This window comes from Hylobates moloch, unplaced genomic scaffold (genome assembly GCF_009828535.3).
Source record: "Hylobates moloch isolate HMO894 unplaced genomic scaffold, HMol_V3 SCAFFOLD_7, whole genome shotgun sequence".
In the NCBI taxonomy this organism is placed as follows: domain Eukaryota; kingdom Metazoa; phylum Chordata; class Mammalia; order Primates; family Hylobatidae; genus Hylobates; species Hylobates moloch.
Genome location: NW_026652282.1, coordinates 6,227,267 through 6,243,540, shown reverse-complemented (window position 1 = coordinate 6,243,540; position 16,274 = coordinate 6,227,267). Strand labels below are relative to the sequence as shown.

At 44.8% G+C, this 16,274-nt stretch overlaps 1 protein-coding gene across 1 annotated transcript in view; it reads right to left on the bottom strand.

Annotated features, from left to right (window-relative positions):
- Positions 1-16,274, bottom strand: part of TBL1X (transducin beta like 1 X-linked) — a 196,961-nt gene that overhangs the window by 127,580 nt on the left and 53,107 nt on the right. The window lies entirely within an intron of this gene.

Genomic DNA, 16,274 nt, shown 5'->3' with positions numbered 1-16,274 from the left:
CCCCCCCCTTCCAATTCCTATGTTGAAACCTAACCTCCAATATGATGGTGTTGGGAGGTAAAGCCTCTGGGAGGTGATGCGGTCATGAGGGTGGGGCCTCATGAATGGGATTAGTGCCTTATCAAAGGGACCCCAGAGAGCTCTCTCACCCCTTCCACCATGTCAGAACACAGCAAAAAGTGCCTTGATCCCGGACTTCCCAGTCTCCCGAGCTATAAGCAACACATTTCTATTTTTTATGAGCCACTCAGTCTACGGTATTTTGTTACAGCAGCCCTATCAGACTAAGACGTCTTGCCAGGTTTTCATTGTAGGCAGCTAAAAGCAAATGAAGTCCTAGTGAGTGAGTGAGTGTTACCGATCCAACTGAAAGAGATACAGCTGTGTCAAACATTGATTTCCCATCCTGGATTCAGGTTTAGTGTGTCTACTGACAGAAGAGAGTCACCGGCTGTCCTGCCCTCTCCTAGGCTTTGGGGTGGAGCACATTCTGATGAACAGTCCCAGGGAGGTTAGCATTGCTTCATTTCATAAAGACGCTCCCCAAAAAGAAGTTTCCTGGTATTCTAACATACAATGTATTTCATTTTCCAATCAGATTTTGCTTGTAATCACAAAGTCTTATCTATGAGCAGAGTTTGTGGCATATTCATAAATAATCTTTTTTTTTTTTTTTTTTTTTTTTTAGCTTTGGGGAAACCTATATGCAAAAGTCACTGAATCAACTGTGCTAGAAGTAGCAATATGGCCAGAGCCTCGTATAAAGAAATGGGAGACAAAACTAGAGACTTTGAAGAGGACATTTCTAGAAGTAATCAACTGATCTCTCTACAAAACTCAAAGACTCTAGGCTGGCCACCTCTGCCAAGGGAATCTATCTGCTTTTGTGTGTCTCTGTTTCTCTCTCCTTTTCCCTGCAATGACCCTGCCCTGCTGAAAGACCCTCCTCTACCAAGCCCACCCTGGCAACTTTTCCCAACCTGGCGGCAATGAAAGCAGAACCTTTTAATTGACGGTGTTATGCATTCAAGACTGTCCCTCCCAAGGCGTATGTTGAAGCCCTAACACCTAGTACCTGGGAGTGACTCCTTATTGGGAAATAGGGTCTTTGCAGATGTAAACTCATTAGGAGAGAGCTCTAAGCCAACGTGACTGGAGTCCTTATAAAAAGGGGAAATTTGGCCAGTTGCAGTGGCTCACGCTTGTAATCCTAACACTTTGGGAGGCTGAGGTGGGCGGATCACCTGAGGTCAGGAGTTCGAGACCAACCTGGCCAACATGGTGAAACCCCATCTCTACTAAAAATATAAAAATTAGCCGGGTGTGACGGCTCATGCTTGTAATCCCAGCTACTCCGGAGGCTGAGGCAGAAGAATCGCTTGAACCCAGGAGGCGGCGGTTGCAGTGAGCCGAGATCGCGCCACTGCACTCCAGCCTGGGCGACAGAGGGAGACTCCGTCTCAAAAAACAAAAAACAAAAAGCAAACAAACAAACAAAAAAACAAAAAAGGTAGGGGGATGGAAATTTGGACACAGGGAAAAGGTCATGTGCAAATGAAGGCAGAGATCTGGGTGATGCAGCTACAAGCCAAGGGACGCCAAAGACTGCCAGCAGCCACCAGAAGCTGGAAGATGGGCACAGGACAGATCCTGCCTCAAGCCCTCAGGAGGAAGAGCCCTGCTGACATCTTGATTTTGGACTTCTGGCCTCCAGAACTGGGATACAATAAATGTCTATTGTTTTAGCCACTCCAGCAGCACTTTGTTATGGCATCCACAACAAACTTATCCACGTGGCTTTGCCTTCCTCTTTCTTCACTGACCAGAAACAGCACGAGCTATTTATGGAATCCATCCAGATCTGGCCAGTCTTGGACATCATCCAGTGTCACCTGGGCAGTGAGAAGTGACACCCAGGGTACCAAGCAAACCCTGCATGGATCAGGCAGAAGTACAGGCTCTGGCATCTTAAAAAGAGATTCCTCAATGTTTCAGAGGTCAGGCCTTTTCATTTCTGGGTAATGAGAAAACTAGCTGAAGCACAATATTCTTTCTCTTTTCCATTTCTGGAAGTTGAGGAGTTGCCATGCTAGGTGCATTTCACGGACTGAAATATTTGGGAAAGGCTAGTAACAGTAGATGAATTTCATAGGCCCAACATAACAAAGTACCATAAGTGAAGTGGCTTCACAGAAACTGACTCTCTCACGGTTCTGGAGTGCAGAATTCAGAGACATCAAGGCGTCAGTAGGGTTGGTTGCTTCTGAGGGCTGTGAGGGAGAATCTGTTCTGAGCCTGTCTCCTTGGCTTGGAGGTGGCTGTTCACATGGCCTTTTCCTCGTATGAGTGTGTCCAAATTTCCTCTTTTTCTAAGGATGCCAGTCACACCCAGTTAAGATCCCACCTCCAAATAAGCTCACATTCTGAGATGCAACGGGTTGGGACTTAAATACATCCCTTTCGCAGGGACACAATTCAGCTCATAACAGAGACATTGACTAACGCGTGAAGCCCAATCCGTGGCCATCATTAACAACACTGGAGCCGGGACACTGACTAACGTCTGAAACCTGATCAGTGACACTCATTAACAACACTGGAGCTGGGGTTACAGGCCGACTGGTCATTCCTCTCTTGGGCTCACATCAGTGGAACATCACAGCCTGCACCACCAGGAGCAAGGCCATGCCGACGGCTGTCTGGTAGCACCGTTCCTAAAGGACACGCATGGCTCCAGGACTGCTGGGTATAAATATTTCCCATAAATTTGGGGCATTTCATGCATTTCTTTCTTTTCAAAAGCACTCTGTCAGCGCCCGTAGCTTTTGGCATTTAGCATCCAGTCTGGCCAGTGGGCAGCTGGAAATGTGTGTGGGCCAAAGGACTGCAAGGAACTGGGCATTCACTGCTGTTCCCAATTAATGTCTCTGGGAGGAAAAATGCTCACAGCATTTCAGAAAGGGGATGAAAGGCAAAGACTTCTGCAGAGTCAAAAGGAACTTCAGTGGCAGAGGCGGTGTAGACTTGAGTCTTCTGAAACAGACCACTACACCCACTCTCTAAAATAAAGCAGTCAACAGCGTGCTGGGTTTAAGGAGAGCAGCAGGTACTCCAACACCCTGCCCGTTCTCCGCATGGCTCAATCTTTTCTCAACATTTGATCTTTTCTCTCCTTTTTTGTCCTTAGGTAGCTGTGCCTAAAGCCCAAGTCTTTTGGACCCATTTTCTCCTCTCCTGTGGGTGTTGAACTTTATTTCTAACTTGCTTTTTCCTGAGTCTTCTATCCATTTAGGTCTCAGCTTTCTTCCTTTTACCATCAGGGGCTTTCATGACTTTTTTCTTAGGAATATTTGAGAACCAATGTCAAATATTCATGGCCTCAGCACAATTATTTATAACTAGATACTCCGGGCATGGTTAGCACTATAGGAAACCATGGGCCATGGGCTTCAGGGTCCTCCAGCATAGTCCTAACTCTTCTTCCTTTATGACTTTAAATCGGCATCTAAAATATTAAAGCAGCACAACCTAGAAAGGCTTCCCTGGGATCCTTACTCGTGGGTTCTCAGAGACCACCACAGAACCCAGGGCACTGTGTCAGGGGATGGCTTCTATCTGTGCCCCTACAAAAAGCCAAGGCAGCTTCCAGGAGTCACGTCCCTTCCCTGAGCTCAGAGGGAAGGAGATCAAATGGTTGATTTGAGTCTCAGTTTAGGGCAGTGGTTTTCAACTAGGGGTGATTATGCACCCCAAGAGGCATTAGGCAGTGTCTGTAGACATGTTTGGATGTCACCAGTGGAAGAGGGATGGTGCTTCTACTGGGTGGATCATTCTTGGCTGTGGCGGGGCAGGGCAGGCTATCAGTGACCGCTGCATTGTAGGATGTTGAGCGGCATCCCTGGTCTCCACTCACCAGATGCCAGTACTACCCCTCCCCCAAGGTGACACCAAAAATGTCTCTAGATATTGCCAAATCTTCCCTGGGGAAAGACTGCCTCTAGTTCAGACCCACACAACCTACCAGTCTAGGCAGATGGCCCATTTTGCTGACCCCTTGTTTTCTATGGCTAGCTGGGATTTTGGAAGGCTGGCCTATGTAACAATTACAAACATTTATTTTGCCTTCTAGACTCAAGCAACTCGAGAAAAGTCCCATCTGAACCATCTTTAGTTCAACATTTTCATATATTTTAAAAAGACTTTACATCTAATCTTCACTGATGAAGCCACACGTCTCTGCAATATTCTCCCACACTGGCTAATACAACAGTTTGGTCCCTTAAGTAGGCTAAACCATCTCCTTGTGGTTTTATGTACAAAATAATTTATTTTGTTTAGCCCGGGTAAATGGTGTAATGTTATAAAGTCTAAACAAGAAAAGAAAAAAAACAACATACTTACAAAATTTCTGTGTATTTGATTTTTAGCTCTCCTTACGTTGAAGAGAATGCCTTTGCGGAAACAATTTAAACATGAAAACAAATTACCTAAGACTTCTGGACGATATCTCCAACACGTACTGCATCATTTCATGGTATATTATTTTAAACATATCACAGAATGATGCTCCATCTTACTCCACCCATTCAGATGTGTAAGATACTGTTGCCAAAATCTCAGCTGTGCAAATCGGGCACTGTTTTAAATTCTTTCACTGGTGACAAACCAATTCGGGTGCTGGTCCACTTAAGAAGAAAAATACCTCCAATTTATAAGCCACACTGCTTTGCATGGAAGGCTTTGAGTGCTTCGTCCACCCTAAGGATTCAAGCTATAATTAAGGTTTCCCTTTCATCTTCATCTCCATTTTGCTAAAAGTCAGTGAGACGCCGACAAGAAGGGCCCTGACCAGCCGCTCTCAGGAGCCACGCAAGCAGACTCAGGAGGGAATTATTTATTATGTGAACCCGCTCCATCGAATATCTGAAACAAGATTAACATCTGGGAAAAGAGGTATTTACACTTCAAATACACAATAATGAGTTCCCTCTAAAGGCAGGGTCAGCCACCAGGCCGGCACCCAGTGGAATCCACATGGAGTGCACTGATGTAACCTGATTGATGGATGGCCAGGAAATCTCCGCTATTTGAGTCCCTGGCCCGTTTCCCAGCTCTATGTGGGCTTGGGCAAACCACATTTTTGACAGCGTCTTCTCCCTCTGTTAGAGAGGGCTAAGAATCACCAAGTCCCTCGGGGGGGGGGGGGGGGGGGGGGGGGGGCGGAGGGAAGGACCCCCTCACAGGTTCTGGGGACCCCTGTGCCAGCTGCAGGCCTGGGAGCCTGGGGAGGAGCCGGGGTCCACACCCCACTGCACAGTGGCGCTGGCTCTGCAGAGGAGACAGGAATTTGTCCCCTGTGCCTTCACCGTAACCTAACCTTGGAAACCCTGGTGCTTCCAGACTGGTAGTTGACCCAGCGGGGAAAATGAAATGTTAAGTTTTGAAACCTCCAAGATCGCTACTTGAGAGGTTATGTGACCAAACAGATTAAATGCAAATAGGGGTATCTGGAGGAATGGGGATGAAGGATAAACCAAGAAAGACACGGGTATACACCGACAATTCAAGAGAGAAAAAGAAAATAAACCCATTCAAGTCAGGACTACCCACTGATTCTAAGGAGAGTTTTTTTCTCCCCTTCTAAATCAGGATGAGGGGAAATGAAAACCATTTAAAATAACAATTCCCTTATCAGCCCCCTGTCTTCCCTAAAATATCTGGCTCCAGAACTTTTTCTTCTAGAAGCTCTCATCTTATAGAATGCAATGCAATGATCCCTTGGGGCTAAAACCCATTTCTTGTGGATTCTCAAGAAGCTGGTTTCCAAAATGATTCTCACCTTATCTGGGCAAGAAAGACACCTATAGAGATGGCCGGGGATAAGTTCCTATAAGTGATAGTTCTGTGAAGAATGAGTGTAAAACCAAGACGGGAGGGAGCAAAACGTCAACATGAATCATTTTCATGGAGAAAACTTCCCAAGACCAAGTACTATTCATACCAATCCCATCAAGTTATGGCTATTTATTCTCCTAGAAATTCCTGAGAACTTAAAACATACTAACCTCCACCTAAAAATGTGTCTGCACACAAGTATTCCTTTTAAAATAAAGATATCTAGAACTGGGAGAGTTACTACAATCTCATGCACTGACATAAAAAACTGTTCGAGGTATATTCTTGGGAATTTCACATAAGTTAATCTGGACAAGGTGCCCTATTTTATAAACATAATTTTCATTTGCCCTGGCGCATTACAGCCACTCTATGTGTGATGCACAATAATAGCACCTTTTTGAAAGCTATATCCTAAGAAATGCATTTCCTCAAATAACTGTCTGCCAGCAGCCTCCCTGCATCCTGTTTTAAACCCATCTCCTATGCTGATCCCAGGCCAGTAACCCGGAGCGGGGCAGAGTTTCAGCTACATCGGGCATCACCAGTGCAGCGCAAGGGCTGGTGGGAAATCCCCAGAACACAGCCAAGGTAGGGAGAACCCTCCACACAGTGCAGCCCTTCTCCCCCTTGCAGTGGAGGGGGTGACCAGGATCCCAAGGGCGGAGGGAGGTGGGCCCGACGAGGGAGAGGCTATGGGCATGGGAGAAAAGGGAGGGGAAGCTTGAGGGCAGGGCTTGGGAGGTGGCTGGGCATGGAAATGAAACAGCAGAGAGAAATAAATGGGGAAGTGGGGCGGAAGGATGGGTGTGGGGTTGGAAAGGAAAGGTGAAAGGGCACTGGGTGGAGGAGAGGTGAGAGAAAAGGTGGGGAAAGGGTCTCCATCACTGGAGTATCCAGCCTCCTCATCCCCTTGGTCAAACAGTGGGGCACGCCTTTCCCAACGTTCCCACCTGGCCCTAGACCTCGCCCCACTGGCTTTCAGAGGTAGGTCAAGGTTGGCAGTGTTTAGGGTAACAGGAAGCTCAGATCTGCTAAGCAAACTTCACCTGTTGGTGTTCTTCAATACAGAGGCTATTTCAACCAGGTGAACGTTATTATTATTATTTTTTGAGATGGAGTCTCGCTCTTGTTGCACAGGCTGGAGTGCAGTGGTGCAATATCAGCTCACTGCAACCTCTGCCTCCCGGGTTCAAGCGATTCTCCTGCCTCAGCCTCCTGAGTAGCTGGGATTACAGGCGCCCACCATCACACCTGGCTAATTTTTGTATTTTTAGTAGAGACGGAGTTTCAACACATTGGCCAGGCTGGTCTTGAACTCCCGACCTCAGGTGATCCGCCTGCCTCGGCCTCCCAAAGTGCTGGGATTACAGGCCTGAGCCACCGCACCCGACCCCAGGTGAACATTATTACTCAACTCCCTTTCTCCATCCTTCCATCACACCCGCTATTTTATAAGCAGAGTATACCTGAGACACAGCACCACATCCCCACAACCATCCCTTTAGAAGTTGGAAAACAAGCAATATGCAAGAAAACTCACAGAAGAAATATATTTCCCATGAAGCACATGGTACAGCATGAAAAATGGACAGACCCATGGGCATTGTGGCCTTTCTGTACCAATCTGGGCACTGTACTCACCACTACTCTACGTGTGTGCGTGTGAGTGACCCTACAATGGATTAGTATTCGGCCACAAAAAAAAAGATGACATTTTGATATATGCTACAACATGGATGGACTTTGAAAACATTATGTTTAGGGAAATAAGCCAGATGCAGAAGGATAAATGTTATATGATTCCTCTTCTATGAGGTACCTAGAATAGGCAAATAAAGAGAAAAAAGAGAAGTCACCAGGGACTGAGTGTGGGGAGGAGAGTGTGGAAGGGCCAGTTATTGTATAATGAGCACAGAGTTTTGGAGAAGGATAATGGAAAAATGTTTAGGTGTAAGAGGGTGATGGTTACACAATATTGTGAATGTTTTAATACCACTGAATTGTATACTTACAAATGTATTCTGTAACGTATATCTTACCACAATAAAAAAAAATAGAATATGCAACTAGACATGAAAGTTTTAGTAACGTGGTCATCTCTTTGACTCACTATAGAAATAATGACCCAAGGGTTAAGATTTTCTTAACTACCTACAACCAAGGTAGATAAAGAAGCCCCAAGATCAACAGGCCCAGCCCCACTACCAGGAGCTATGACATGACGTTGCTTCTTTAAAATGCCGTTTAGTGCATGCTTGGAAAAAAGGTCAACATCTCAGGCAGTAAACAGAGCGGACAAATGGAAATAAATGAAGGGAAGATGAGGATTCAGAGCAGTCGGCAATGATAAACGTCAAGAAGCCAAGAATTATTAAGTCAAGAGCAGAAATAGAAGACAGGAACAGGAGTCAGCAATGGGGAAAAAAACGACATCAACAGATACGAAAATGTAAAGATGTTTAAGGGAATGACCAATTTAAAAACCCCTTTGTCACATGGAACATTGAGTTTTATATTCCAATTCGAAAGAGTTTAGATCACAGAAGTAAAATCAAAGCTGTTCTTCAGGTGACCAAACGGCTTTCATTAAAATCAGCAGGCTGGTATCGAGCCCATGCTCCATGCCAGTCCTTATCCCCTGCCCCCTGGGTACCTTTCTCTGCCCCTACTGCCCAGGGGAATAATTCCTGGAGGTACCCTATGAGTTCATGCTGTCCTCTTAGCAAAGGATGCCTTCCCTCCTCTGGACTCCAGAAACCTCCTCTTTATCATGTGTGTGTCACCTGGCTCAGGTGTCACCTCTCTGAGCTCTGGAAGGCTGGTGCAGTCCTGCCTCCACCCAACCCCACCTCCCTCACACTCCGTAGAAGGTGTAGGCTTAGCTTTTTCTCCCTCTGGGCACTCCTGCAAGATGGCTGATGACCAGCTGATGCAGTGCACACACCCCTACCCGCTTACCTGCTATAACCTGCACAAAGCAAGCAGTAGTAAACCATCCTTGCATGAACAAATACACTCCAGAATAACAAGTATTTATTAAACAATAATTTAAATATATCAACAGTATTAAGTAAGCAAAAGAGACTGCATGAATCGGCTGGCCAAGAAAAGCAGTCGATTGGGATCTACAGCAAGGCATCTGAGAAAAGAAAGGTCAACAGCAGGCTGTGCAAGTGAATGATCTCATCTGCTTTGTAAAATGCTGACAGAAGAGAACATCATCACAGATCGGCATCATGTCTGCAGAGGGGACAGGCACTGTGCTGAGTGCTTCACGTGGAGAATAGATACTCCATCCTCCAGTAGAGGGTGAAAAACTAGTTTCTTTGACAGAGCATAAAATTGAGGCTTCAAACTTGGAAGTTTTGCTCAAGGTCACGCGGAGTAAGCAGGAGTTCCCACAAGCAGTCATGGCAGAGATGGCCTTGCCCAAGATCCAACCCTCACTCCTGGCTCTGGGATCTGTCCTGGGTCGTCCCTGGTAGATTACTCCTTTCCCCCATACCCGTCCTCCCTGCTATCCCCCCCCACACATACACACTGCATAATGATTTGGGCATAGCCCTCAAGTCTCTGAGAAAGGCACAGCCCCCTGAAGTGTCCACCCACTGTTCTGTGGGACATGCCAACTCATACTCCATGGTTTCTTTCCCCTTCCTCCCCACTCCCACAATAAGACTGATGGCAAGTCTCAAGATCAAATGGAGTATGCCACAGCAGTGATTTAACACTGACAATCACAGTACCCCTGAATAGCACTGCTCATGAAAAATCAAAGCAATAAATAAACAAAAACGACAAACACCAAAACCTTAAAAAATTCAAATGCATTTAAAAGATACTGTATTTTGAACATATGTGAGCTTCCTTTCAAGGAGAGGAACACCAAATTTCCTAAAAAACTTAAATGTTCAAGATTCAAATGCAAAATGAATCCTGACTTCAAGATATTTTGTTCAAATGAAATAAGGTCTGTGCTGATATATTAGTATGAAGATTTGTTTTGATCCACATCCTTTACTAAGAATCCGAACTGAAAAAAACTTATGGCGATGCCAACCAAAAAGTTAATCATATAAATGGCTCCTTTTTTCTCTCTTTTTATCTTTTTTTTTTACTTATTCTTATTCGTGTTTTCATCTGAGTGACTTTTTTAAAAAAAACTTTTAATCTTGAAATAATTTTTAGACTTACAATAAGTTGCAGAAATAGCACAGAGTTGCATATAACTGCCACCCAGCTTCCACTTACGTTGACATCTTACACAAACATAGCAATTAGCAAAATAAAAAAAAGTTAAGACCTGGCACAGCACAAGTAAGTGAACTACAGACTTACCCAATTTCACCGGTTTCTCCTTCTGCCCTTTCTCTCTCCCAGGAGCCCACATTCCTATAGTCAGCACATCCCCTTTGACCTGTGATGGTTCCCCGTTCTTCCCTCGTCAATCCTAATGCTTTGGAGGAGCAGGAGAGGTGTTTTGCAGAATGCCTCTCAGTTTGGGTTTGTCTCATTTTTCTCGTGATTGGACTCTTACGCATTTTTGGCAAGAACGCCACAGGAGTGATGCTGAGTCCTCAGATTATCACAGGGTGTCGATGTGCCTTCATAGTGATGATTTTGACCTTGACCTTGACCACCTAGGTGGTATCTGCTGGGTTTCTTCCCCACATGTCACTACTTTTGTCCCTTTTGTAATTAACAAATGTCTTAGAGGAGACACTTTGTGCCTATGCTAGTAATAGGTAATGATTCTTAAATGTTATGGATACAAGAATGAACAACGTCTCTCAGTGTATAATTTAAATAGTTGGCTTTACGGGTATTCTTTTCAGAAGAAAAACTCCCAAGAAGAAATCTTTAAAAATGGCCATTTTAAAAAAAGAACTCCTGAATTCAATCATGGATGAAAAGTTAAACAACAGCAAGCACAATGCTTAGTGTGTTCAGGGATTGGTGTGTGCACCGGCATCCAGGCAGATCACCAGCAGGACAGCCAACTCCGATTGGAAGGCTCAGTCCATGCGGCAACTTGCCAGTACTCCAAAAGGTATCCTCAATCAAGACCGGGTTTTGTGTAATTTTTATCCCGACTATAAACAAGAGTTCCCTTGTAGCATCTACAAGGGAACTGGAGCCTGGCGCCACCAAGAGCTGGAGGAGGCAGGAAGGATCCTCCCACAGAGGCTCCAGACGCAGACAACCCTGCCCCCATCTTGACTTTGGACTTCTGGACTCCAGAACCGCGAGAGGATATACTTCTGGTGTTTTAAGCCAAGCCATTCAGTTTGTGGAAATTTGTTACAGAAGTTCTACAAAACTAATATAGTATAATGATAATTTTACTGGACCTGAGTTTAATCACAACACCGCTGAAAGGCATAAATATGGCACCACTGGTAAGGATAACCCATGGGTATTCTGTCCAGCCAAGTTAGCTCACTGAAATATACTTTCAAATTTTATTCCTCATGCCCTGGGGTATTCACAGCACAGTGTAAAATGTCAGGGCAGGGATTAGGATCATTTACCTCTGGTGCAAAATTGAAGGGGATGCCAGAAAATTCAACCATCAAAAGAAACAATAGTGTAATACATTATCTTTAAAAATCAAAATGAGGCCGGGCGCAGTGGCTCACGCCTGTAATCCCAGCACTTTGGGAGGTCGAGGCAGGTGGATCACCTGAGGTCAGGAGTTCAAAACCAGCCTGGCCAACATGGTGAAACCCCGTCTCTACTAAAAATACAAAAATTAGCCAGGTGTGGTGGTGTGTGCCTGTAATCCCAGCTACTCAGGAGGCTGAGGCAGGAGAATGCTTGAACCTGGAAGGCGGTGGTTGCAGTGAGCCGAGATCGCATCACTGCACTCTAGCCTGGGCAACAGAGACTCTGTCTCAAAAAGAAAAAAAAAAAAAAATCAAAATGAATGCAAAAAGTACATGACAAAACATCAAAATGTTAGAGAGAGAGACAGGATCAGTAATGTATGGAGCCATACTGGATCCTGAGGCAAAAGGAAACTTCAGAAATACTGATCCTGTGGTCTTTACTTAAAATTAATATTTTGTTCCTCATGGAATTTTTTGCATTCATTTTAATTTTTTAAATATTGCATTAAAACATTATTCAATTAGCCAAAAAATGAATGGAAACAAGCCAAACATCTACTGACAGATGAACACATGGATCAAATGTGGTGCAGCCGGCCCCCAGCATCCACAGGGGATGGGTCCAGGACCCCTGCAGATACCAAAATCCGAGGATCCTCCAGTCCCTCAGATAAAAGGGAGCAGCATCTGCATATAACTGCTCATCCTGCCTTACACTTTAAATCACCTCTGGATTATGTATCATACCCAATACAATGTCAATGTCATGTAAATATTTGTTATGCTCTATTTGTTTTTAAACTTTTTTTTTATTGTTGCATTATTATTCTTCCCAAATACCTTCAATCCACGGTTGGTTGAATCCATAGAAGCAGAACTCGTGGATACGAACAGCCGGCTGTGTACATATACAATACATACAGTACTGTGTAACAGAAAGGAATGTCTGGCACGTGCTACCACATGAATGAACCACGAACACACGCAGAGTGAAAGAAGTCAGACACAAAAGATCAGACACTGCATGACTCTGCTTGTATGAGGTTCCTAGAGTAGACAAACGCATTCATCTACAGAAAGCAGAATGCACGGTGGCAGGGGTGGGGGTGGGGTGGGAAGTGACTGCCACTGGGTGGGTGTTTCTTCCCCAGGTGATGAAAATGTTCTAAACTGGGCTATGGTGACGGGTACACGCCTCTGTGAATATAGTAAAAAACCTCTGAACTGTGCACTGTAAATGCGTGAATTGTATGGCTGTGCACAGTATCTCAATAAAGCTATTAAAATGCACATAGGTAATTTATCTTGATGTCTGTGGTGTTTGTCACCCCCTCAAATTTTTCTCCCAAAGCAAGCACTTCAGTCTCTTCACTCTGGCCCTGGTAAACATGGCACATCTTCCTTATAGTTTATCAGTGGAAACTGGTGTCCTTATCATTATATAAAAACAAACGCAAATGGGCAAATAATGTGAACTCGGCACACACACTCATGTAAGGTGAAATGAAACTTCCAAGCTCTTCTTTGCCTCTAATGGGTCACAGCAGGGGCCCCATCCCTACCTCCGAGGGATGCCGCCTCCCTCCCCACCACTGAGGGTGTTTTCATGGAAGTCACTGGCCTCCTCTGCTCTCGCTGGACTGCAGGAAAAGCTCCAAGGGCAAGCCGCGGACAGCGGACAGCTCTCACTCCCGACACAGACGGGTTTCTGCCCTGCCATCCGACCAGAAAGAGGGCAACCTGCTCAGGGATGAGGCCTCCAGCGCTCGGTGCCTCCAGGGCTCCTTTGATACCTTCCAGGGCTGCACACGGGTGGCCCTCTAAGCTGCCCTGGCTCACTCCAAGGGCGGAAATAACCCAGCCAGGCTCCAGGCATCCTTCCCTCCAAAAATACCTACAATTATTATACTGACAAGGCAAATCTAATTTTAGCCAGCCAGGCTCTGCAGTCAGCAATCGTTCCTGCACACAAAAAAATAACGCTCCTCTCCATCTTTTTTTATTTATTTATTTTTTTTTTTGAGATAGAATCTTGCTCTGTCACCCAGGCTGGAGTGCAACTGTGTGATCATAGCTCACTGCAGCCTTGACCTCCTGGGCTCAAATGATCCTCCTGCCTTAGCCTCTCAAGTAGCTGGGACCAAAGGCATGCAGCACCATGCCTAGCTAATTTTTATTTTTTTGTAAAAGACGGGGTCTCGCTATGTTGCCCGGGCTGGTCTTGAATTCCTGGCCTCAAGCCATCCTCCCACCTGAGCCTCCCGTAGCCCTGGAACTACAAGTGTGACCCAAAACATCCAGCCTCTTAACCATTTTTAAGTGCACAGCTCAACAGTGTTAAATTCACAATGCTGTGCAATCAATCTCTAGAACTCTCTTTATCTTGCAAAACTCAAACTCTTGCCCATTCAACAATTCCTCATTTCACCTCCCCCAGTCCCTGGCAACTGCCATTCTACTTTCTGTCTCTACGAATTTGTGTACTTTAGATACCTCATGAAAGTGGGATTATACAGTATTTCTCTTCTGTGACTAGCTTATTTCACTTAACATAATGTCCACAAGTTTCATACGAAATTGCGGCACGTGACAGGATTTCCTTCCTTTTCAAGGCCGAATACTATTCCATTGTGTGTGGACAGGCCACATTTTGTTTATCCAGTCATCTGCTGAGGGACATGTGGGCTGTTTCCACCTCTTGGTTATTATAAATAACGCTGCTCTAAACCTGAGTGTGCAAGTGTCTCTTTGAGATTCTGATTTCAATTCTTTTGGATGTATACCCAAAAGTGGATTTGCTGGATCATCTGATAATTCTATTTAAGAAACTGCTGAACTATAGTCTATAGTGTTTACCTGTTTATGATCCTTCCAATAGTGCATGAGAGTTCCCATTTCTCCACATCCCTGCCAACACTTACTATTTTTTGGGTTGGTTTTTGATTTTTGTTTTTTTGATGGTACCCACCTTAATGTGTAGTTTACTCATTTTTAAGATGACGAAATCAAGGATTAGAAAGGTTAAGTACTGCTACGGGTTCAACTGTGTTCCCCTAAAATGCACATGTTAAAGTCCTAGAGCCCAGTACCTCAGAATGTGACCTTACTTGGAAATAAGGTCGCCGCACATGTAATTAGTGAAGATGATGTCATTAAGGTGGGGAATTTGGACACAGAACTGCACATAGGCAGAAGGTCATGTGAACATGAAGACAGCCTTCTACAAGCCAAGAAGAGAGGCCTGGGACAGGTGCCAACCCCACAACACCACAGTTTCAGACCTGTGGCCTCTGGAGCTGCACGGCATGTTTCTATACTGTAAGCCACCAGTCTGTGGCACTCTGTTACAGGAGCCTAGGGAACGAACCCAGTCCCTTGCCCAGGGTCACAGTCATTAAGTGACCAGTCCAAAGGGCCACAAAGCCATCCTCCTCCGACTGCACTTTTACTGTCCCCAAATTACCCTCTCAAACTTTAATGTGCTTCTGAGCTGCCTAGGCAGCTTATTAAAATGCAAATTCTCATTCAGCAGACCTAGAGATGGCCTGGGATCTGCATTTCCGACAAGCTGCGGTGGGGTGGGGGTGGCGGGGGGGTGGGGGTGGCACGGAGCTCTTCTAGAGCTGGAAGAACACAACTCTAGATCCATGTATTAAAAGTTGCATCCAGGCGCGGATTCTGGCCTGGGAACCGTCTGTCTCTGGTGCTGAATGAATGAGGTAAGAAGTGCTTAGAAAACTTAGGGCAAGTTGTGCTTGCGTTGGTGTCTGAGACATGATTGCTCTTCTAGTTATACATTTTAATTGCTTTTTACAAAGGCACCTACCTCAGACTGGAAATTTTTAAATGGTCCCTTTGACAAGCCATTCCCTAGAGAGTCTTCTCTCCCTTGCAGTTCGATTTTTTAAAAAATTGAAGTGACACTCACGCCATAAAATTAACCATTTTCAAGTGTACAATTTAGTGGCATTTGGGGGCATTCACAATGTTGTACAATCGCCGTCACCTCTGTATCTCATTCCAAAACATTTTCCTCTTCCCCAAAGGAGATCTAATACCCACTAAACAGTCACTTCCTGTCCCCTCCACCCCCAGGGTTTTCTGAGTATTTTCCACAAATGAAACCTATACAGTCTTTTGTGGCTGGTTTCTTTCAATGTAGCATATCCTCAATTCTCACAATGTAGCATATATGAATACTTCGTTCCTTTTAATGGCTGAATATCTATACTTTTACCAAGTATACACATTCTCACAGATTTTACAAAAATGGGCGTTTCCTATTGCTTCCAATAATCCCATTGTAAATGCGAAGCTTTCTCTTGGTTTTTGAGAAGCTGCTACTACCCCATCTCTAAAATCCACCTCTCCCCAACAGGGAGGTCCGATTTTTGGTACTTCCTTGCAGACATATTCTACCTAGACCAGCCCATATAGCTCCTCCCACTTTGACATAGAACTTGTAGTAAACTCTACTCACAACTAGGTATCTGTCTTGCTTTTTACGTGCAAGAGCGTCATGTGGAGTTCATTCCATATACAGAATTATGCTTTTTTTCCTATTGTTTGATAGATTCTATGCCTTTATTATCATCTAACAAGTTCACTGTGGGTGGTTGCTTTCATCCTTCTGCTTTTACAATGCCTTTGGTGAATATCATGTTAGTACTTCTTTGCATATATTTATACTATGTCCATGAGCTAAATCTCAAGAAGTGACAATTCTAGGTCTGATAATCTTTTGCCAATCTGCTCCCCAAAGAGGCT